The sequence below is a fragment of the Mesoplodon densirostris genome, chromosome 14 (assembly GCF_025265405.1).
Source record: "Mesoplodon densirostris isolate mMesDen1 chromosome 14, mMesDen1 primary haplotype, whole genome shotgun sequence".
Taxonomy (NCBI): domain Eukaryota; kingdom Metazoa; phylum Chordata; class Mammalia; order Artiodactyla; family Ziphiidae; genus Mesoplodon; species Mesoplodon densirostris.
In genome coordinates, this window is record NC_082674.1 from 41,825,215 (window position 1) to 41,850,045 (window position 24,831).

A 24,831-nucleotide genomic window follows, 5' to 3' on the forward strand; every position below is an offset into this window, starting at 1 on the left:
TATGATCAAAATTGATCTGACCCCGAGCTAGCGCTTTGGGGAACTGGGCTAGGTAATCATGTAGACACTTTCAGGAAATGGCTTATTTATGGATTTTTTTCATGTATGAAAGATTTCACACTTCTGGCTTTATACAATTACATCCTCTCTTCCTTTCCAATATGTTTCTAAAGTAGGAAAGCTATATATGGCAGGAGGGTTGAATTTCTACATCAGCTAGAAATCTGTCATCTGCTAAACACTGGCTCTAATGATGATGTATTAAGAGTACATTTATTCCTTTTCTGCACCCAGTCCTCTCTAGCAGATTTTTACAGTTCTCATTTACCTAATAAGGTAATACTAAAGATGGTTTCAAACCCTGGTCATTGCCCAATGTTTAAAATAAATCTGGCTTCTAAATTTATTATTTGAAAAATACTTGTTTTTTCTGAAGAACTGGAATAGTTCATCCTCTTGGATAATAATAAGTAAGTCTGCATGTGTTTTTTCCACCACTTAGTCTCCACTTAGTAGGCCATCATTATTCTATCACAATTTTAATAAATAAATCATACTGATTACATAGTATGAATAAAAAGCTCCATTTTAAAGGATGAGTTATTGTTTGAACTTGTTCTCTATTTTTAAAAAGTTGAAGGAAGAAATGTGATTAACCTGTACATCCATATAAAGCAATAAAGGAGAGTCCAAACAACTTGCTGATCTTCTTCGCTCCAATCCTTTTGAAATGGCTATGTTTTAAATAAAACCTATTTCCTTAGGCTAATAAACAATCTATAATCCATTAAGCCTTTATGAACAAATCTAAGGCTTCCAAAATTGTGCTTAGGGAAGACAGAGTCGAGTAATGGATTTGAAGAAATAGGAAGGTGATTAAAGAAGACCCAGGATCCAACTCCCATCACCATAATGGCTGTTAGAACAGAGCCTTCCAAATGGCCATTTGGGAAGTTTATATATTATCTAACCCGGAATATGAGAGAAGATACCAGGGAAGAAGGCAAGAAACAAAATTAATTTAGAAAGCATTTGGGATAGAGCAACAGAAAAAAATGAAAATCAGAGTAATTATTCTTTAAAGAATGAAGAGCTTTAATGGATATTTTAAGCTAAAGAGAAATCCGGAAAGTTAACAATATTAACAAAGAAACTGTTGGTTTTAAAGTTTTAAAAATGTCATTTTAAGATTGAAGGCTGGGTTAAATAAATTGGGTAAGATCATTCTGATCTTAATGATGCCAGAAATAACTTAGCTATAAACAATGAGTTGTACTTAGTTCATATGTCTGAAAAAAAAAGCAGAAGTACTTTTCTCCCATGTATTTGAGTGTACTATGGAAAATCAACACTACAATCCACCAGCTCTGGGTAGAAAAGCCATCTCTGTGCTGACTCTATGTGAGCTTATCTGTGGCAGAGACTGGGAATTGTCCTTCTAATAAACTTTCTCCTCTGCTTCCCTCGTACAGGTAATAGAACCTGGAGCTGGGCACATTACCATGCAATATAAAGAAGGGATTTTCCAGTCTCCCCTGAAACTAAGTGCAGCCACTTAGTTTTAGTTAGTGTGGCTAAGTTCTGGCCAATAATAAGTGAGCAGAGTGATGAGGGTAACTTCCAAGTTCTGCCTGTAAAGGTGAATCTGGCCTTCTCCTTCCCTTCCTATAAGAATATCCACCCTGGACCAAGCAGAAGAGGACAACCCCTTAAAGTTACTGGAACCAAAAGACAAAATCCTGAAAATTCTGCAGAGAAGAGCCACCGTACTCAGATTTATTGCTCTGACTCTTATATGAGAGGTAAATAAACTTTGATTTTGTTTAAGCCATTTTTAATTTAGGCCTCTTTCTCCTGCAGCAGAACCTATACAAAAATAGTAAGCACACTGTAGCACTTACTATGTACCAGGCAGTACTCTAGGTGCTTTTAATATAGTAACTCACTAAATAATGCAATAATCTAAAAAGTAACCTATCATTATTTACAGGTGTAGAATTCAAACACAGAGAGGTCAAGTAAGTGGTAGATCCACGGTCTAATTCCAGGTAGTTTGGATTCCATACGCTTGGTCACTCCATTTAGCATAATACTATATACATTTACCAAATATTAAATTCCTATCTGTTTAATAAATTAAGAAGTGATCCATGTGTTTAAAACTGTTTAATTATATTTAGAAATCTCAACATGGATGGATTTGTTAACGCAATCGCTGATTTCCCTCTTCTACAAGGGAGAAATGATCACTTTATATCAGCGGTCCCCAACCTTTGTGGCACCAGGGACCGGTTTTGTGGAAGACACTTTTTCCACAGAACAGGAAGGGCGGGGTGGGGTTGGGGGAGGGGTGGTAGTTCAGGCGGTAATGCAAGCAATGGGGAGCAGCAGGGCCCGGTTCCTAACAGGCCGCAGACCGGTAGCAGACGGGTAGCGGCCCGCGGCCCGGGGGGTTGGGGACCCCGGCTTTATATGGTCAGGAGGTTTCTATAGAACATTCTGCACTCTGCTGCCCTTCATGTAGCCAGTCCCCAGTACCTCTGCAATGACCCTGGCATATCAGCTATTGCTGAGTAAAGACCTGATCCATCATTATAGGAGCACTAGAGACTTGAAAAAAGGCACAGATGCACAGCGCAAAGAATCAAGATGAGGCATGTACATTACCTGTTTATTTTGTATTCTGTTAGCATTGTGCTTATCAAGGGCCAGGGACAAAGTGATTGGTGATAGTGGAAGAGGTATAAACATGAACGAGACATTCTTCCCCCTTCAAGGTATTCAAAATCCAGCCTCCTTCAAGTACAAGATTTTCCAAAGGTCTCTTTTGTGTCTTTCCCTTAATACAATAGGTCTTTTGAGTATGATTAACACCAGAAAACTGTTTTCAGTGGAGAGGAGAAAATGGAATACTAACAAACATCATGAGATCTTTTTTTCTTTTTAATTTTTCTTTGCCCCCCAAAATGGTATCTGACATTTACGTGACAAAGAACAGAGCCCAGCTCTTTGAGATATTTTTCTTCTGTCTCCCAAATATCAAGAAATGAACCCGTAAGGATTCTTTTTGTAGAGATTCAGGTTTTTCAATGTTTCAATAATGAATAGCTACTTTGCCATAGATAAGGTTTCAGAAATGAACCAAAAGCTATAGGACTCTCTATATTCCTGAAATAATGAAGAATTTAACCAATTAATACATAAAGGGAGCAAATGATAATTGTAGAGTCAAGACACAATTTTGTCAACCATCTTTCTTGACAGTTATAGATTATAGAATCCACCAGGCCAAAAGTCAAATGTCTTGATTGACACTTACTTACTAAGACCAATTCTATTAAGGTGACTTCTATTCTCCATTTTCTAATTTGGAAAATGCATTGCAGTTGTGATTTGTAAACCTGGAAGTTGTGCTAACATCAACTTTAAGCTCTTATAGAAATGTGGTGTGTTTTAATAAATAGTATCCCAGATTAATGGAATACTTTGTTTCTCACATGAGCACCCAGCACATGGCTAAATGTGTCTCTCATTATGCCAGTTTCAAAGAGAACACTCTCTTTTAGTGAAGATTATAGTCCTTACGATGTTTAGAAGTAACCCTACATTGTTTTTAATTTCATTTTAAAAGGGAAGCAGGAGGAGATGTAATAGTTCAGAATATTTGTTGCAAATTTGAGAAATAAATCTGCATTTGCTTACTTTTACAGTCTGCCAGATCATTCATCTATCTACCTATCACCTATCTATCCATCTATACAAAAATACATACATACATCATATTCACTTTTAATAGTTGAAAAATAAACTTTACTGAACTAGAGCCCAAAAGTAAAGTTTCTGGACTCAGCTTGTCTAGAATACTGCCTAATGGGTCAAAAAGTCTGGAAGTGCATTGCTATAAACTGATCTGCTTTAGATCTCACTGGAGTAAACACATTTTAAAATGTGGAGTCCAAAAAAAAAAAAAGAAAAAAATGTGGAGTCCACATTTTTCCCTCTAAGCATATATCACCCAAAGCATGTCCAATTTGTTCACAGCCATCTGCATCATTAATCAACAGTCTTTATGTTCATTCCACACTTAAATTTTCACATACCCACCCATGAACTGCATATGTACATTACAGTGTATAATTAGGGGAAGGAAGATTGTTACTTAGAATAATGAGTTTCTTGCAAAACTATGCCTATTAGTTTTCTCAATACCAAGAGAGTTTGGCTGGTATTGAATTGACACATTAATTGAAACTCATGAAAGGTTTACTAATCACATTTCAGGGTGGCCACATTTCTCTTCTTCAGCATTCTATTTATAATTTCTATATTCTTAAGTCATTATCATGCATTAATGATGATGTGTCTATCATACCTATGTACTTCCACAACTGGTTATCCCTCTGAACAACAGCACTTTAAAATCAAGCCCTAAACACTCTTTCTTGTAACTATTCTCTTTAAACTTCTCATGTGTATTTCAGTATAAGTAATGAAAGCTTTTGATAAGTAGACTATGCCACAAAAATTGGCATTTTTGTGACTAAGCCAAAGTTTACTGGAACATGCCTTGACTTCATTATTTAAACTCACAAAACCAAGATCTACTCACCTCTAGATTCTTTTTTTTATATATTTAGGTAAAAAATAATACCGCTTACATTGCAATACTTACTATCCTATGAAATATACTAGTTAAGTATATCCAGCATAATTATTATTTGGAAGCTTTCAACCTTCTCTCTGTATCTGCAAAATCTGATACTCCTATGCAAACCTCAGCAGAGTCTTGTGTTGCAAACAAATTCATTAGGAATTGTAATATAGGAAGTCTTTGTCTATACAGACTCAGATAAAATAGCATTTTATGAATCCTAACAGTAATGTAAACATACATAACTTATCCCAATTAGCCGAAAGTCTTGACATGCAAGATTACAGCCATAGATCTATTAGGATGCAGCAGAAATGATATGCATATTGAGAAGGCTGGTTACCTTCATCATGATCATGGAAACTGAAAAAAATGTGTTCCCCTGATGTCTGTCTTACACAAAATCCTTTTTCTGACCTGGTGATACACTGAAATAAATTGTCAACCAAACCCTGGAAAGACAAACCCAAAATGTACCCAGAGCTCTGCAGTAAGTAAATTTTCAATAGAATAAAATAGGGATCAAGGACAATGTCATTTATTAAATAAACTACAAAGGCTGAAAGGGCTAAAGATTTTCTAGTAAAAATTTTAAAAAGATTTTCAGCTTTAAGTAAAAGCTGAAAATATTCCAAAGATCTAGGAAAACGTAAGTAGTAGTAGCAATAAACTATAGATCTATGTAGTAGATACTCTTCCTATATGCAATGAGTCAAAAGTCCCCAGGAGCCAACTAAAGCCACTTTCAGCATTGGTGTTCAGGGACTTCTTCGCTCTTTGCAGCTGGGTAAGATATAAAAAAAAATGCCCCTCCTTTCTACTTGAACCCCAGAGGAAAGCAATTTTACAGAGCCGTAGAAGCAGATCTTATTAAAGTCTGTTTTCTGTACCTCTCTAAATTTCTCTCCCTTTATTATCAATGTGTTGTGTTCTGAAGAATGGGTTCTAAGTGAGCTTTATGAAATGTGAAGTACTTATGAATGTTCAATGCATGCTAAATACATATTCATCCCCCATTAATATAAAGGTATTTGTTGATCCAATTGTATTTAGAGTTTAACTCAGTACAATTAAATTTTATCCACATTACCACCAGCCAAAACAAAACTGTTTTAATTATGATTTTAAAGACTCAAAGGCTTGATTCTTTTTAACAAACTGAAGTAAGTCACAGAGATATCAACCTTTAAATAATGTTCTTCCTGTAAGGTTTAACCCAGAAGGAAAGTTAAAACAGATATGAGGGCTTCCCTCGTGGCGCAGTGGTTGAGAGTCCGCCTGCCGATGCAGGGGACACGGATTCGTGCCCCGGTCCGGGAGGATCCCACATGCCGCGGAGCGGCTGGGCCCATGAGCCATGGCCGCTGAGCCTGCGCGTCCGGAGCCTGTGCTCCGCAGCGGGAGAGGCCACAACGGTGAGAGGCCCGCGTAACGCAAAAAAAAAACACAAAAAACAAAAAAACCCCAAGAACTCAATGTATAAATGTCTATTAAATATCCAAGGCCCTAAAAATCAAATAGCAATCAAATTTTTTTTTTTTTTGGTGGTACGCAGGCCTCTCACTGTTGTGGCCTCTCCCGTTGCGGAGCACAGGCTCCAGATGCTCAGGCTCAGCGGCCATGGCTCACGGGCCCAGCCGCTCCGCGGCATGTGGGATCTTCCCAGACCAGGGCACGAACCCATGTCCCCTGCATCAGCAGGCGTACTCTCAACCACTGCACCACCACGGAAGCCCAGCAATCAAATTTTGTAACCTTAATTTTAATCTGTTCCTGTAATTCCAGTGATAATCCAATAGCTAGATTTAAAATTCAACAATGAACACATAACAGAAAAAAGAAAAATGTTATTTCTTAAACTTAGGATTCAAGTCACAATTTCAGGCCAATTGATTCATAATATTTTAAATCTTAATATCAAGTAACCAATGCCAAAAACCTTTGTTACCAGACAGATTCATTTCAAATAACAAGTTGATATGCCAATGTTGGGCTGCACCCCACAGGCCTACAAGGCCTGCACTTGCCCAGCTTTAAGACGGAAGAAAGAGCCCGGAGTCAGTAACAGAAACATCAATGGTTTCATGGATGGGGGGAGCTTACACGTCTGAAGCAAGGTCCTGAAGCGACACCCCATCGTGTGCGTGCAGCGGACAGCGTGCCGCACACTGCGGCAGTCTTCGCTCTGGCTCCGGGGGGAAGGGAAGATTACTAGTTATAGGCAAACTGATGTCAGGTAGGCTCATTAGTTACCAGGGAAACCAGTTGAGAGGCACGTCCCTCACTGCCCCTTTGATAATAACAATCACCAGCTGGGGCCTGGGGCAAGTATGTAGGAAGGTCAGTCATGTGAGTAGAGTGCTGGTGAAGCAGGCACTGGTCGGGCAGGGGATGTACGGAGAGCAAGAGAACAGCCATCTTGAGTGGCCTGACCATATGGCCAATAAGCATGGGTCACACATTTATGAAAAGTTCTACTTGCGGCTTGTTTTTCTCAATACTATTACCAAAGTTCATGCTTTGCAAAATCTGAGCTGCTTTGTTGCAAGAAACACAAGACAAAGAGCTTTCCCCCAAACTGGAGTCCCCAGTGATCCCTTCCTTGCGAGTTGCAAAGAAGGGAGAGACTATCTACCAATTTCCTGTCCCTCTGTGCAAGAATGGGCTTTTAGAAATAACTTTTCCTTCTTTCATGGTCATACTGACCCTGCCCTGATTTTTCTTGGATGAATTGGCCCCCACCTGTTGCCTCATGGTTGTTTATTTAAAATGAGACAGGAGAAAAGCGCTGACAACCTAAGACTTGTTGACTAGTTAAGAATGATTGGTATTTTAATCCTCAAACCTATTACCAAACAAAAAGAAGCCTCTAGACTTGTCTTACAAGATAATTAAATTAATCACTGAATAACTAGACTCATCTATTGAGACTGTAAAGGACTGAAAGTGGGACACCTTTAAAAAAAATTCCTTGGTACAAATTAAGAGCCAAACATGACTGAATTCATTGAGTAGTCTGAGGCTGTTCTTTAAATTGCTATGCTATTGAACTTTTGCTAATGAAATAGATGACATCTGACTGATTAAAGCAATATTCACACTGATTATTTCAGAATGGTAGCACCTGTGACCCCTAAGAAAACAACTGTCTCTTTAAAAGCCAGCCTGAAGTAGGCACTCAGGTGTGCACACAGAACTTTTTGTCTTTAGACCTGGCAAACACTCAGCTCAAAAATAATTTTGTCATTCAGAGGAGAAGTTATTTTATGGATAAAAGATTATGAATTTCACAGCTGACTTGAGATCTACTCAAGCCAACAACATTGGTTTCTACTCTGCAAGAAGGATTTGTTCTGTCAATGCAGATTTCTAAGTAAGTACTTTTCTCTTTCAAAGGCCAAGTCAGATTTCAAAGAAATATTTACATTTTTTAATACAAATGAAGCCACTGATTAGCTCAAGTTCGAAACTGATGCACTTTGTGCCCCTCCTCCTACACTTCGGTTAAAATGGAAAGAGACTGGGTTTCTAACTTTTAATACTGAGATTTTTTAGTACAATCAAAATGCAGAAGCGCTGGCTTAGATGGAGTACTAAACTGAAGAAAGAAGTAAGGGCTGAAGTGGCTTTTTGTTGTTATATGTGTTATTGTATGTCTTTTTAATAATCAGTTCTTTAGCTTCCTGAAAAATACATAACAATACTGATGCCATATATTAGAAATATATATATGAAAAAAACTGAGGTACTGTCTACTCTAATTGGTGCATTTATTTTCTTCCTTTTATTTGGTTTCTGGTTTCTCATTCTTATATGTTTTGAAAGCTTAAGGATATGTCAGATTAGGCAAAGATCAAGAAGAAGCTTAACTTTTTGATTGGGGGTGTCCACTAGTTGTGAACACCTCTAAAGCCTGAAAGGCAACTTAATTAGTCAGTAAGTGGAGAGAGCCTATTTAACAACCGGCCCTAATTGGCATTACTCCTGGTCACCTGAGTAGAACATAGACAGGTTGCAAATGAACCGGCAATAGATTTAATTGCTCATTCTGAATATTTGTAAAAGTCTGAGACTTTGCCTCAAACCCAGTTTAGACTCTAAACAATTTCATTTTTTATTATAATTGGTGATCAGGCTCAATATACTGAAAATGTGTTTATGTAAAGACACCACCATACAACTAATTTCCTGATTCCTGTTTTACTTACAAATGCCTCCATTATGACTTTAAATCATGATCCATTGAAATGACTAATGACTTCCAATGTTTCTTCATATCCTTTCTCTGAATATAAAAAGGGATCTCTCTGATAAGAAAATCATTAGCTGGATCAGATGATCCAAGGTTCTTTCCCATCTACAGATTTATTATTTGATGCTTTTTTTTAAATGAAGACTGTTGACTACAATTTGGTTATACTAATTACACTCAGTTATTATTTGGAACTCAATAAAAATACAGCATGTAAAACAATATATTCTTATGAGTCCATATTGAAAAATACTCAAACATCAACATCTTTGAAACTGTACTATACAGCTTTTTAGTGAGCCACAGACTTTTCTCTCTAAATCGGTGGACAGTCAGGAGTTCTGGCTCCCAGGGCCAACTCTGCCACTAAACTGTGAAGGCCTCAGTCTTCTTCATCTGTAACATCAGCGTTTGGACATCCTTTGTCCCTTCAGTGTGTCTGAGAGCTGTTTTAGAATGTAACCCCAATGCAGTTTGTGAGGGGAGGGCTTCCCTGGTGGCGCCGTGGTTGGGGCTCCGCCTGCCGATGCAGGGGACACGGGTTCGTGCCCCGGTCCCGGAGGATCCCACATGCGCGGAGCGGCTGGGCCCGTGAGCCATGGCCGCTGAGCCTGCGTGTCCGGAGCCTTTGCTCCGCAACGGGAGAGGCCACAACAGTGAGAGGCCCGCGTACCGCAAAAAAAAAAAAAAAAAAACAATTTGTGAGGGAAAAAAAAAAATCTTTCCTCCTACATGTGATAAATCTCCGTCTGTGACAAATTCATCTTCGCATATATGAAATTCTGGCCTCATTTCCTCTGGCAGACCCCATGGTGACACTTTTTTAGTTATGCACAAAATCAGGCCAAATTGTCACCCAGGAAAGGCAGAGAGGCGACACACTCCCAGCCTTCCCAGCCTGCATCGTCTAGCCTAATTTTCTTGTTCCCTTTCATGCCACTACGGGAGCCTTGCCAGCTGCCTCTCTGAAAACAATTACTAATTGCACTTGCTCAAATTAGCCCTTCCTCAAAAGTCCCCTCCAAGATCACACTACAGTGCTGACCTGATATCCTGGGGAGAGTAACTCAAAACCTTCCCTATCTTTCCCCTTCCAAACAGGTTCCTGCAAAGAGACTCATGGGTAAAACCACGTCTGATTCTTGGAATGAGCCTCTTTTCAGGGCTAAGAGCCTGAGGGCTCCATCTAAATAAAATAAAGTTTGTCACGTTGTCAGTGCTGGATGACATATATGCACTAATAGAGGAAAAAATCCCCAAACCATTTGCCTTTGCAAGATAGCATTTTGTGAGTTCTAGCACAATACTAGGCATATAGCAAGAACTTAATAAATACTTGTGCTTGCTGAATAATGATTTGGCAAAAGATTCACCTTCTTAAAAGGGTTTTTACTTAAGCTAGCATCTATCCCAACTACAGTCCCTGTTTTTTTAAATTTAATCCATCTGTCATTAACATATGGGTGGGTCTGCCCTGCAGGATATAACCCTGTCTACTGCTTCTCCAAGAAAAAAACAGATTAGAACCCTGAAGCCTGTGTGTACACTTAAGAGCTCTCTTTGGTCCTTTAATGCAAAGCTCCTAATTTTCGAGATATACTGGCTACAGCTGTGGATAAATTCAGGCCTGAGCTCTGTGAGTAGATTTCATTCCTTGGCGGAGCAGGATTAAGAATCAATATGTGTAAATCTGATCAGCTATGTACTAGAACAAGTTATTTAACCTCTCTAGGCCCCAGTTTCCTCATCTATAAAGTGGAGAAAATGTAGGTACCTCACTCATAGAGTTATTGTGTGGCTTAAGTGAAATACATGTAAATTCACAGGGTTATCATGAGGCTTAAATTAAGTAACATGTAAAATATTGAGCATCGGAGCAAGAAGGTAGAAAGTATTCAATGAAATTTTGCAGTTATTACAATTATTATTGTTATTATTATGTAGAAGAAGGCTTTATATTAAAATGGATTTTTCTATTTTTTTGAAAGTCAGTGTGAAGCACAGACCTTCACCCTCACAGAAATAACATTGCTCTACAAATGTCAGCTCCCACTTACCATAACCTCTCTGGCTGCAGCTCCTGTTGATGCGTTCTCAGATCATATTTTAAAGAATTCTATTTACAGAGCAGTGGGAATCATCTCTCATTTAGTGCAGTCTGAGATAATGAGAGATTTACTAAATACACTGCTTTTATATACTGCAGTTTCCATGTCCATAGCCTTGGGTTTTAGGCCATAAGAATTAATGGAGGTAGAAACATGGAAGGTAAAAGAGAGAAAAATAATCTCTCCCTTAGTTTTATTTATAAATATTTATCAAATTTAACTGTAATGATAATGGTACATTTTTCTCAGGCCCGTAAACTCTGCATAACATGTCCTCTGATGTATTTAGGATATAAATGGAAATTCCATATCTAGCCATCATGCTATTAAATGTGATGGAGAAATAAATTTTTTACTCTCATTGAAGCCTCCTGTTTTTCAAACCTGAGAAGAAATCCTGGTTTATCTTTAGATTATTACTCCTGACTGTTCCAAAAATAGCTTAGGATTTACCCTTAACCTCCAGTCTTAGATATAGCTCTGGAAAGGAATTTTACCTTCTCTTCCGATACTGTTTTAGCAAAGCATGAAACTAAGCCTTCCTCAGTTGCCTTCAAGTATTAAAAGCCTGGAATAAGATATCGGTCAAGTCAAAAGACAGCAGATTGATTTACTACCAACAGGATCAGGACTCAACCTCTTTTGTCACCTTTTGTCAGGAAGGCTAAGAGTTTTTGGTTGCTAGTTATTTAGTGGTTTGGGGACAGTGTTTGCTTTGTTTTTGGTTGTTGTTGCTTTGCTTCTCATATGATCTAGTTCCTTGCTATTCAAAGTGTGGTTCCAGGACTGGTAGCAGCATCAGCATCGCCTGGGATCTTGGAGGAATGCAGAATCTCAGGCCCTACTCCAGACCGACAGAGAGATTCTGCATTTTAACAAGACGTCCAGATGTGCTGATGTCTCCATGTGCTTTGATGTCTGAGGGCCTAAAAATCAGCCAGTCTCAATGGTGAGGGTTATTTTCCCCCGCCTCCTCACCCATGGTCTAGCTAAATCAAACAAGGAATTAAGAATTTCTTCAACTGGTTGTGAAATTTTGACCGTGGTGATGAATGATTGATAAGGTGCTGTCCACTTTCCAGGCCATCTGAGTCATGGCTCATCAAGCTTCTTTCATGGCATTTTTCTTGCCATCTATTACAGTTATTTTCAAAACTGTCATATCTCCTAAGTACCATGAAAACTCCTAGTGCACAGAAAACTGCCTAGTGCTCTCAGCCTTAAGCAAAATAATGTTTTAATAAATATTTATTATTTAATCAAAATGATATATTAGATTTCAAGGTCAGCCCACAAGTATTTATTCCATGCTAACTGTAGCTAAAATATAGTTTCAATGCCTCTGGCTCCATGCTAGGGTCTCAGGGGCAGGGAGGAGATGCAGTGCTGGAGAAAGGAGACAGGGCCCTTCCTGTTGGTGCTGGGCTGCGCCGAGGCAACAGTCCAGCTCACCAGCCTACCCGCGGATGATCCTGACCAAGACTGTTACTGCCCCCTGCCTTCACTTCTTGGATAACCTAAATGCCCACTTGGAACGGTTGGCCCTGCAGTGGGGAGAACGAATTTCTAGGCTATTTAACTCCCAGCACATATTCAGAGCAAACTAAAATTGCAACGCTGGAAAAGGAGAAAAAATAACCAACTGCCACTCAATATATTGCACTCAGAATGAGGCTCTGAAAGAAGCAATGATCCTTTGTGTCCAAGGCTGCCCAATTTGAGTGCTGCATCCTGTATTCCCCGAAATGATATTCTGTTTCTATTTGGATTCCAGGCCGCTAAAATAGAGTCCTCCTCAGGCAAATGTACAAGAATACAGCATACTCTGTCCTCAAATGACTCTCCCTACAGAATGATCCATCAATTTGAATATTACTTCAAAAATTAAACCTGCAACAAAGATTAATCAATGTGATACTTTTCGAATTATTAGAAAACATATCCAAATTTAATCTATAAACTACATTCAGATGTCATGGTGCCTTTCATGGGAAAAATAAGCTAAGGAGAGTAATGCTGTTTACCCCTCTACTAAACAGGACATTATATAACACATGCTTACAAAAGTGTCAGGGTTATCTCATCTATTCTTTAAAACAAAACTATTTTCAAAGATTGCTTAATCAAATCACAGTGTAGTTCCATCATGCTCAATTTAACAAATTATCTAAAAAAAAAAACCCACATGCATTATGGAAGATCAAACGCTCCCACATAATGACTTACCAAAAGGTAATTTTGGAGAGTCTCTATTTACAAGCTAAGAATGTTGATTTGAATATTTAGATGTAGGCACTGTAGCAGACAGGAATCTATTTATGGAGTGTAAGTTTTAGTTCCCGGAGGGCTCTTCAACCCCCATGAAACCAAGAATGAAGAAGTGCTCCACTGACAATCTGAGCCTGGATGGATCATACCAGCTGACCAGGTGTGCCCTCCCCTCATCACCACACTGGAGGTAGCCAGAGTTTATGACGTCATTCACAGTGTCGCTTATGAAGAATTAAAAATTTGAGAGAAAAAGATAGCGATGGTGAAGAAAATAAAATAAGAGGAAATTTCTTCTCAGTGCACAAAATTTACTTTTGAATTTTCGAAAATATTTTTCATTATAGAAAGAAGTGCCAAACAAATTATAATTTGGAATGCGAAAACATTTGGAATGCAAAAACATCCAAATGCTTACATGATATGGATTACAGTGTCGTGTCTTCAAATCTATAGAAATAAAGAGTAGTTGCCAGAGGAACATTTGCCTCTATGTCTTGAAATATAAAAACGTATATCTCCAATGTTATTTATTCCCAGACCCAGAAGTAGTGAATAAGTGTGTTTATATCTGTGCCCCAAGATACAAATGGAAACTCTTTTGGAAAAGGAGAGTCATACTACAAAAGTCAAATGGAAATGCAGAAAATCTATAAACAACCACCAAACGAACTCAACATTGAAAAGACTGACAATGCTGAGTGTAGGCAAAATATTGTGGGAATGTAAATCTGTAGAGCCACTGTGGGAGATAGTTTGACATCATCTACTAAAGTTGCAGAAATACACACCCTGTGGTTCAATATTCCACATTCCACTCCTGCCTTATACTAAATAGAAATGTGTGCAAATGTGCACCAAGAGAAATGAGCATGGATCTTCAGAGACCAAACCAGAGAAAACAAAAATGTCCATCCATAAGAAATTAGATAAATACATTTTCTCATATTTAGAAAAGAAAACACTATGCAGTAATTTTTAAAAATGAACTCTAGTTATATACAAGAATATGTATGAATCTCGCAAATGCAAAATAGCATAAAAGAGAGGCAGAAAGAATATATACTGTATGATCCATTTATGTAAATTTTAATTATCTGTAAAACTAAACTTTAGGGAGAGAAGTGAAAAGAGTAGTTAACTTCAGGATGAGGAGCTGGGAAATGACTGATCTGGGGCATGAGGACAGGTTCTGGGGTCTGACTTGATCCACACATGTGATGTTCGCACAGGTGTTTATTTTGTAATGATTTACTTCATACATTTATGTTCAGTTCATTTTTATGTATGTTTGGTTATATTTCACATAGTAAAGAAGCTAAATAGAAAGCAGAATATCTAAAATGCTATAGTAACCAAAATCATTGTCTATATAGACTGATACCTAAACACCTTCTGGTGACAAAGATGACTCACATGGGACTGTTATCCATTATTTGCACGTAACAACCCACATTGTCCTGTGGAATCCACCAACTCAAGAGGACCCTAGAGTTATCTTTACTGCTATGTCATTATGGTCTTTAAATGATGTGCAACCACTGTTCTTTGTATCTTGAATTACAACAAGTAATAAACAATTACGTTATATAAAAAGTGGAGGACAGCTGCATTCTTTTAAAAAATCAAGATTTCTTTCACTATTATTTGAATTCCAGGGCAGGGAAACTGCTTGGTGTATTTGAATTGGCCTTCCACCTACATCTATGGCTGTTTATTGCCAAAAAACTCAGGAGCATCCTAAATATATAAATAAACACAAATATAAATAAAAATAAATACCTAGGCACTTGGAGAAGGAAAACTATTGAGGAATCAAGTCACATTGGTTTAACTGTGGTAGTTAGGGAATGGGAGTGAGCAGGAGGGAAGGCAAAAAGAACAGAATATAGTTAAGTGTCATCATGGCCTTGATTAATAGATGCTGATGCATTAATTCTTTATTAGTAGTATTAATCACTACATAAATTCACTTTTATCTGAGTTTGACCCAATTCATCCACTGATGCAATTTCATTTGCTTGGCAATTTTTCCCTGGACAAGGTTCTTAATAAGTTTACCCTGTGCCAGTCCAACCAAATTCTGAGATTTCTCCTTTATTCCTAGTTCACAGGAGGAGCACGGATATTCAGAGGCATGATCTCAGATTTTACCTCGAGCAAGGGGGTGTGCTATTAGAAGTTGAACAAAGATATGCAGGGTTGGAGGGCAGTCATAGTATAGAGGGGGAAAAAAAGGAAAAGAGGATGGTGCAGGCACAGATGACATGGGCAAAATAGTGGTATGTCAATGAGACGGCTGTTTGTTCTCTGTTTTGTTTTTGTTTTTTTGTGGTACGCGAGCCTCTCACTGTTGTGGCCTCTCCCGCTGCGGAGCACAGGCTCCGGACGCACAGGCTCAGCGGCCATGGCTCATGGGCCTAGCCACTCCGCGGCATGTGGGATCTTCCTGGACCTGGGAACGAACCCATGTCCCCTGCATCGGCAGGCGGACTCTCAACCACTGCGCCACCAGGGAAGCCCATGTTTTTGTTTTTTTAATCTTGGAAAATTTTGCAGTTTTTATGCATGGTCACAGAAGCATGATCTAAATTCTTAATCTAGCTATTTTTGACAGTGATTTTGACAGGGCATTTACATTTTCAATGCATTTGATATTTTCCCCTCTGACAGTGCAGGTTATTCTTATGTGTATATGTACACATATATGTGTGTATTCTTATGTGTATACACCCAAAATTCCCATAACTGGCTCCCGCCCTGCACACAAGATGAAACTGAGGTATGGCATAGGAGATCTCTTCTGAATTTTCTCAGAAGAGAATTTACAACACTGACCTCCTTTCACTTCCTCTCATACAGTCACTAGAAGATGACTGTATCATATTCACCCATAAGGTGAGACAAATAAATCTATTATAGTTTCAGCTACCTTGTTCATCATGAACTAAAAACAAAGAAACAAACAAAATGATGAAAAAATAAACCACCCTCTACCACTTGGCTAAAGCATTTTTAGATTTTGACAGTGATTCTCAAACTTTATTATGCATCAGTACTACAGAGGCAATTTGTGAAAGCATGCCAGAGAAGTCTGATGGAGTTCTCCGGGCTCCCCTGAGAGTCACTGTCTGCAATGGATTGAATGTTTGTGTTCGCCCTAAATTCATAAGTTGAAATTCCAACCCCCAAAGTGATGGTATTAGGAGGTGGGGCCTTTAGGAGATAATTAGGTCGTGAGGGTGGAGCCCTCGTGAATGAGATTAGTCCCTCATGAAAGGGACATCAGAGAGCTCCCCTTCCCTCTTTCTACCATGTGAGAGCACATGAGAGGTCAGCACCCTGCAACCCGTAAGAGGGTTCTCACCAGACATCAAATTTGCTGGCACCTTGATTGTGGACTTCCCAGCCTCCAGAACTGTGAGAAAGAAATGTTTGTGATTTAAGCCACCAGGTCTACAGAATTTGTATTACAGCAGCCCTAACTGACTAAGACAATGCCTTAGGCAGAAAAGATTTAAACATTGATAGCTGAGGACACTGGTCATATATATTAAGAGATAAATAAAAGTATAAGATAACATTATATAAAGTTATAAATGTTACAAAAAATAAGTTCGGGGGCTTCCCTGGTGGCGCAGTGGTTGAGAGTCCGCCTGCCAATGCAGAGAACGCGGGTTCGTGCCCGGGTCTGGGAAGATCCCAAATGCCGTGGAGCGGCTGGGCCCGTGAGCCATGGCCGCTGAGCCTGCGCGTCCGGAGCCTGTGCTCCGCAACGGGAGAGGCCGCGGCGGTGAGAGGCCGACGTACCACAAAAAAAAAAAAAAAAAAACATAAGTTCGGAAGAAAGTGAGATTTCTACTGAATGATATTTTTTTCTGACAAAGTGAGCTTGAGCTGAGCTATGAAAATGTAGTATAAATTCCAACATATCAAGAATTATTGCATCAGTGTCTTTAATCAAGGCCAGGATGGTGAATAACCATATTTTATTCTTTTTGCCTTCTGTTCTGCTCACTCCCACTTCCCAAGTTCCCACCCTAAGCTCTAACAACTATACTATTATAACTTGGTTCCTCAAGGCCACTGATACTCCTGGGATGAGTATTTATTTATACCATTAGGATGCTCATGACTTTTTTGGCAATCAGGAACCACAAAAATAGGAGGAAGGTCAGGCCAAATACCCCTTCAAAGAGTCCTCTTACCTTGGAAGCTGTGGGTCCTGAGGGCATTTGCTTGATAATCTGCTCTGTGGGTGCCAGCAAGCTTTAGTCCCTTCATGTGGTGATGGGTTAGGTATGAGCAGAGGAAATCTAAGCAGGCATCAAAATGCACAGCAGGAATTATATACTTAAGCAGATACAAAGCTCTCACAGATGTATGCCACTACTTAGTTGAGGTCATGAACAGCACCTCAGTATAAGAGTAGCCAGGCCAATTAAACAAAAGTGTAAGTGATTGGTATCAGATCCTTCCTTCTGTGGAAGACATCATGTCTGCAGGGATATGTAATGTCTTCAGGGAAGAGAAAGGATGAAGAAAAGGTAACTGAGGATACTGAAGAGATATGTCTCACACTTCAGTGATTTTCACCTTCCACTTGGCAGGTGAAAGCAGAGTAAAGAGACTTTGCCTGGCAGCTGTCATGTGGAGCTCTATTCTAAATGTTTTATACACGAGCATATAAGCACAGAACATAGGGACCTTGTCAATCTAATGGTATATAAGGTAGTTTAATCAATATAATTATTGACAAAAATAATTCCTACACAGTTGTTTACATGCATAACTTGCGTATCTGGAAGCCCTGAAGAGAAAAAAAATGTGCATTTTCATGCTCAAGATGAAAGTTTCAGAATAGGTACATTCTGGATATAGAAGAGTTCTTATCCAGAGACTTCAGTCTTTGACGGTAGAAACCAGTCTTCACCTGAGTACTAAAGAATGCTAAGAAATGCTAGTTTCTGCAGACATTTTTCCTGTTTCAAAAAGATAAACTTCACTTTCATCTATTTCCTGTATGGGCTCAGCACAGTTTTGTTAGGAAGAAAATAAATAAATAAAAGGAGAGGGTCCTGTCACTTTAAAAATGAAAACAAAACAAAAAATAACTCTCTGAAAAGCTTCTAGAAAATACTTCACCCCTCCTTTCCCTTTCCTCCTCAGTTCAATCAAAAGCAACTCACCACAACTACAGTGAGCAGGTGCCGCCTTCTCATTTTTCATCCCTCATAAGGTCAGAAGAGTTCTAGTTCCTCAGTCAGAGAAAAAAATTCATTCCATATAGTTATATGTGCATTGAAATCAATGATGTTCTGAATCTATTGTTTCAGCATGCCATTGTTTTTCAGAGAGAAAGAGTGGTTTAGGAGTGTTGAAGTGCCAGTGAAAACGTAGGATAGTTTCTCTGTAACCATAAGAGAGTTAGAATAAAAGGTTCTGAGGACTGTATTTTCTCCACAAGCGTCATGAAGACTAATGTCAAGAATTAGAGAAAACAAACCAATATTGACAAGAATGCTCGCATGGGTCCTACCCAGAGTCCTGGGAGGCTTGAAGCAATTCCGGAATCCCTCTGAGCCTTATTTTTCTCATATTTAAAATAAGGGTGTTGGACTAGGTGATCTCAAAGTCCTTTCCCAACCTAAAATGCCATAAGTTTATCCCCATTTGGAAACACTTTAAAAATTATTATACAGATTATACAGTAACTTCTATGCTTGGAATATACTTGAAAAAAAGAATATAAAAACAGTATATAATAATATATATATGGTATATAGTTTTATAGATAATGCTCTGATTCCTTTAAACACACACAACCACAAAGCCATAACAACCACAATAAAACACAGTGGTGTCTCCTTTGTGCTTTCTCTCTCTAAAGAATACATGAGCTCCTTTCCCGTTTTAGCATTTTAGTGCTGAACAACTGAGGTTCTGGCAACTAAAACTGCACAGGCAGCAACTCCATTTTTCTCAGAATCAAGTGAAACTGAACGGGCAATTAAAAGTTACTGAACTGCAAGGTAAAATTACTTCACTGCTCTGCTGCTGGGTGACTAAAGAGAGGAGACAATGGAAATCATATTTAGAATTAAGATAGAACGATGGAACACAGCAGTCTGCTCTACTAAAATGGAATCTATAAACATTAGACATAATCAGAAGCACTTCAATCATGCTCTTTGCTCACAGTTAGATGGAAGATTACACAAAACAAATGTGCAATGTTCAAATCTGGGCGCTGCTGGTTAACAGAAGGCATTTCCCTCCCAGCCCACACGGTGATCAAAATTCTCTCCTGTACAGCCAGTGCCCAGCTTACCAATGGGCTATATGTCAAGAGTCCATTTATAAGCCAGTTGTGCCAAGCTCTGTATTACATCTCCCATAAAATTATGTTAAAAATGGTGTTTAGGTTCCTAGGCTAGCCCACAAAGTCCAGTTTACTAAAAGAGGCATTTTTAAAAGATAATGTCAAGCGTTCTATGGAGACTAACCACCAAAGGAATGCTTCTTTGGAACTTGTATTCAGAGTTCAATCTTGGAAGTACAGGAAGACAAACAGTAGAGTAAAAGGACAAAGTTTAAAGAATTTCAGGCATTCGATCAGGAGGATGACAGGCCAGAGATCCAGGAAAAACCCTGACATTGCAAATGTGAAAGCAGGAAATGATATGAGGTGGAGGAATTGGTAATAATTTGGAAAGCATAAGGGAAGAGATACTGATTAGAACGGAAGAACAGGGCCTTTTTCTAGGGTTTCCTTCTGAACATCATGGTCTTGAGCTCTTATTTTATTTAGAGGTTTTAGGGTTATACAGTCAGGAATGAGGTTATTTTCTATACTCACTAGAAATGTTTGAGGAAGAGGATTCAGTGAGGTTAAATGAAGAGAGAAAATGCAGTGGGGATCTGGTGAAGTCGTAGGACATTTCTACTCCAACAGAAATCTTGTATCTATCACCTGCTGACCCACTAAAAATCCTACCCACTGACTTGAGCTTTGGGAATAGGTAGGAAGCCAAGAAAATGCAGGGGGATTGAAAATGAGAATCTCAAGGGCTTAATAGGGTAGCTCAAACACCAAACAACAATGAGAATGAACAGGAGGGTGGAAAACAGGCGAGGACGTTCTTGCCAAATGTAATTGGTACGCCAAAAAATAACAAATTAAGTTGGATTAAGCAATCTGTGAGGATCTCCTTAGGATAACATTTTCCATAATCTGAGGAATAAAAACAGCAAATTTTACAATTGATGTCACATGATAAAATATGAAACCCACTCCTAAAAGTTATCATTCCACAGGTACAGGTAAGAACAAATATGCTGGAGATAAATGATGTAGTAAATAAGATTAATATGTAACAAATACATATTCCATTATAGACAATAAAATAGAGCAACAAATGCTAAAATATCAATTAGAAAGGCTTAGGTGAATTGAAGGGAGTTCTGTGGAGTCCTACATTTACTATAGAAGTTATTCCAGGTAAGTTTTATTCTTGTATATCATCAAACCTCAATTAATCCATTTCCCCCCGAAATGTGATTAGAAAAAAACATAAAAAAGAAAAATAACTGTTTTCAGGAGATAAAATAACATTTTAAAATAGTATATTGGAATTCCATTTCCTACCCATACAGTGAACTCAATTTTCATAGAAACCCTTCCAGGTATACATTTAAAAATGATGGATATGGGCTTCCCGGGTGGCACAGTGGTTGAGAGTCCGCCTGCCAATGCAGAGGACACAGGTTTGTGCCCTGGTCTGGGAAGATCCCACATGCCGCGGAGCGGCTGGGCCCGTGAGCCATGGCCGCTGAGCCTGCGCGTCCAGAGCCTGTGCTCCACAACGGGAGAGGCCACAACAGTGAGAGGCCCGCGTACCGCAAAAAAAAAAAAAAAAAAAAAAAAAAAAAAATGATGGATAAACTATTAAAGACAGGCTAAGAGACATGGAGGAGATAATGAGAAAGATCTAACATACATACGTGTAATCAGTGTTCCAGAAGGAGAGGGGAGAGAGATTGGGGAAGAGGCTGATAATTCTACATAACTGATGAATGATACAAATTCTTATATCAGGAAGCATAGTGAATTCAAAGTTAAAAACAAACAAAAACAGGGCTTCCCTGGTGGCGCAATGGTTGAGAATCCGCCTGTCGATGCAGGGGACACGGGTTCGTGCCCCGGTTTGGGAAGATCCCACATGTCGTGGAGCAGCTAGGCCCCTGAGCCATGGCCGCTGAGCCTGCACGTCCGGAGCCTGTGCTCCACTACGGGAGAGGCCACAACAGTGAGAGGCCCGCGTACCGCAAAAAAAATAAAATAAAATAAACAAAAAAATCACCCTTACCTAGAGAGACACACGGTTGTGAAAGAACAGAACACACAAGAAAAGAGAAGATCTTTAAAACAGTCAGGAGAAATGAAAGAGTAGCTAGAAATAAATGATAGATTTACAATTGATTTCTCAAAACTTACAATGGAAGCCAGAGCCATGGAGTTATCCAATGGGATAACATCTTCAAAGTATGAGACAACAGCTGTTCTATCACAATTGTTATGCCCAGCGAAATAAACTTTCAGAATGAGGTGAAAATGAGACATTTTCAAAGAAATAAAAATGAGAAGTAATTTCCAAAAGATCCTCACTAAAGAAACTTCTAAAGAATGTACATCAGAAAAAAAGGAAAATGATGCCAGAAGAAAGGTCTAAAATGGAAATGGAAAAGGAAAGAAAATGGTAAACATCTGGGCAAATCTAAAGAAATACTCTATAAAAATATAAACAGTATCTAATTTATAGAGCTAATAAAACAAAAATCAAAGACACCATGATCAAGGAGATCATGATGGAAATTAAAGCATCTAAAAGTTTTTCTTGTTTGGAAGGAGGATATTCATTAATTCTAGATATCATAACCTTAAATATGCATGTTTTACATTTAATGACTTCAGGGTAGAAAAGTATTTCTTAAACAAGACATCAAGCTGCAAACTATAAAGGGAAATAGTGATTATTTTGACTACATTAATATAAACAATCCCTTCCCCCTGCCAAAAAAAAAAAAAAAGAAAGAAAATGAGTGAAAATTCAAACCACAGACTAGGAGAATATACCTAGAAAATATAATGAATTCCTAAGAATCAATGAGGATATGACAAACAATCTAACAGAAAGAAAATGGACCAAAAATTTGAACAGATACTTCACAGAAGAAGAATCACAAATAGCCAAGAAACATGAAAACATGAACAACTTCATTACTAAGGAGGGAAATTCAAATTAAATCACAATGGGAAACATTGCTCATTCACCAGATTGGCAAAAATTAATAAGTTTTTATAAGTACATGCAGCAATGGGGGTCTCTAGACCCCAATGTGGGGAGTGTGAACAGTAAGCATTCACTGGGAAAGTTAACACATGCATTCGTATACATTAGAAAATGCTTCAAATTTGTCCCTTTTTTTCCCTCAAAAATCACATTTTAAAGAAACATGGCAAAACTGTCGGTTCAAGTGGAGATGTTCTCTGAGTCACACACTTTCACAGTGTCAGGGGAATAATAACGACTCTAGTTAACACCAACTGAGAGTTGAAAATGTCTGTTTGTTTAATTACTTTAGTTTGCGGTTCAGTTTTATAGCATTTCTTCATCATTAATTATATATTGCAGTTGCATTATGCAAAATGAAAACAAAATCAGAAATACTATGCTTCATAAAATGCAGCAGAAAGTTACAGTGGCTCAGACGACATTCATTTTTGAGTGTCCGATATTGTTCAGTGACTGCACTGAGATACACGGATCTCAAACTCCTTTATCTCTAAAATGTCTGAATTCTGTTACCGTAAAGAGAGGACTCCCTTGAAAGACTCAACCAGCAGCAAAATCATTTGTTCCGATGCAAAAGGAAGGCCCTCCTCTCTGTTACTTACCCTTGCCTCCACCCCAACTACTTTTATCAAGCTTACTGAACTATTTTATGAGAAGGTAACACGAACAATACTACTTATTTACAAAATAAAGTGTATCAATATCGTTCACCCCATTTCCAGGCATTCAGTAGCGTGTATGGAAGCACCTGCATGAAGGAACCAGTATCAGGGCCGAGTGGGAGAATGGAATAACACCTTAGAAATGCAAGAACACCTCCATCCCCAGCCCAGGCCTAGAACCTTACATGCAGTCAGAGAAGCTGCTTCTAGACATACCTATTGATGTCTCCTGGGTCAACCACTAACCTCCCCTCATACTTACGCCCTCTGTCCCCCAAGCACTAAATTCACTACCCAGTAACCTCTCTATCCTTGCCTCTTCCAGTTTTAACACAAATTGCAATCTTTCCTGTTAGAAATACAACACAGTCACTTTGGCAAGACCCAGCCCTCTCCTATGCAGAGGGCTAAGCAGTACAGAAACAGGAGGTATTCAGATAACAGACAGCATAATCAAAATCTAACACTTTCCTGGGAAGACTGAGCTTTCCAACCTCCTCCACCACATCCCCACCCTCACCCCTCGTAAGCTTCTCCTGTAATCACGACCATCCCAAATCGATGGATGACTTAAAGATTTACAAGCAAAAAACTTCCGCAGCATTCTAAAGTCTTCAAGTGACTAACGGTTCTAACGGGAAGGTCTTGCATGATGACATTTAAAATAATTTACTCTTATTTAGTCATATGAAAAAATCAACAATTTTAAAAAGTATTCATTGAGTCTTATACCTGAGAATAACGTCTAGTATGTGATTAGCATTAGGTTAGCCTGGAGGTAGGGATGGATTTGCTTGGTAAAGGAACAGAAAAGAAACATGGCACATTACAAAAAGGATGTTATACTTTAGAAGATCTGCATTTGGAGAGAATTAGACAAAATATGGAAAACAGTAAAATAAGTGCCAAATGACTTGGCAATGACATTAAGTAACAGAAGTTCAAATGAGAAACAAATAAGCATGATCAGGAGTATCAAGGGAAGGCTTCTAAGAGGAAGTAAGAAAAGACCTAGGATTAAGGGAATGGATGAATGGACAAGAGATGAAAAGTCAGAGAGGATGGGCTTCCCTGGTGGCGCAGTGGTTGAGAGTCTGCCTCCCGATGCAGGGGACACAGGTTCGTGCCCCGGTCCGGGAAAATCCCACATGCCGCGGAGCGGCTGGGCCCGTAAGCCATGGCTGCTGAGCCTGTGCTCCGCAACGGGAGAGGCCACAACAGTTAGAGGCCCGCGTACCGCAAAAAAAAAAAAAAAAAAAAAACGTCAGAGAGGAGGAAGGAGGGTATTCCTGGCTGTAGACACAGAATATGGAATTAGGCTCGAGCACGTGAAGATAAACAGGGGCTATGGCTGTACGACATGACGGGGAGTTTAATGGCTGATCCCAGTAACTGCTCAGATGATGATATGAAATGAAGAACTATAAACACCCAGAAGTCTGTCTGTTTTATTCATTGAACTAATGGAATGTGCATTGCATGCCACCTGATTCAAATAGCAACGGCTTGTATTCTTCTATCCTCTGATAATTTG

The 24,831-nt window shown here is 38.8% G+C and overlaps 1 protein-coding gene across 24 annotated transcripts in view; it reads right to left on the minus strand.

The window, feature by feature from the left end:
• Positions 1-24,831, minus strand: part of NRXN1 (neurexin 1) — a 1,137,515-nt gene that overhangs the window by 381,032 nt on the left and 731,652 nt on the right. The gene's annotated exons all lie outside the window — the stretch shown is intronic.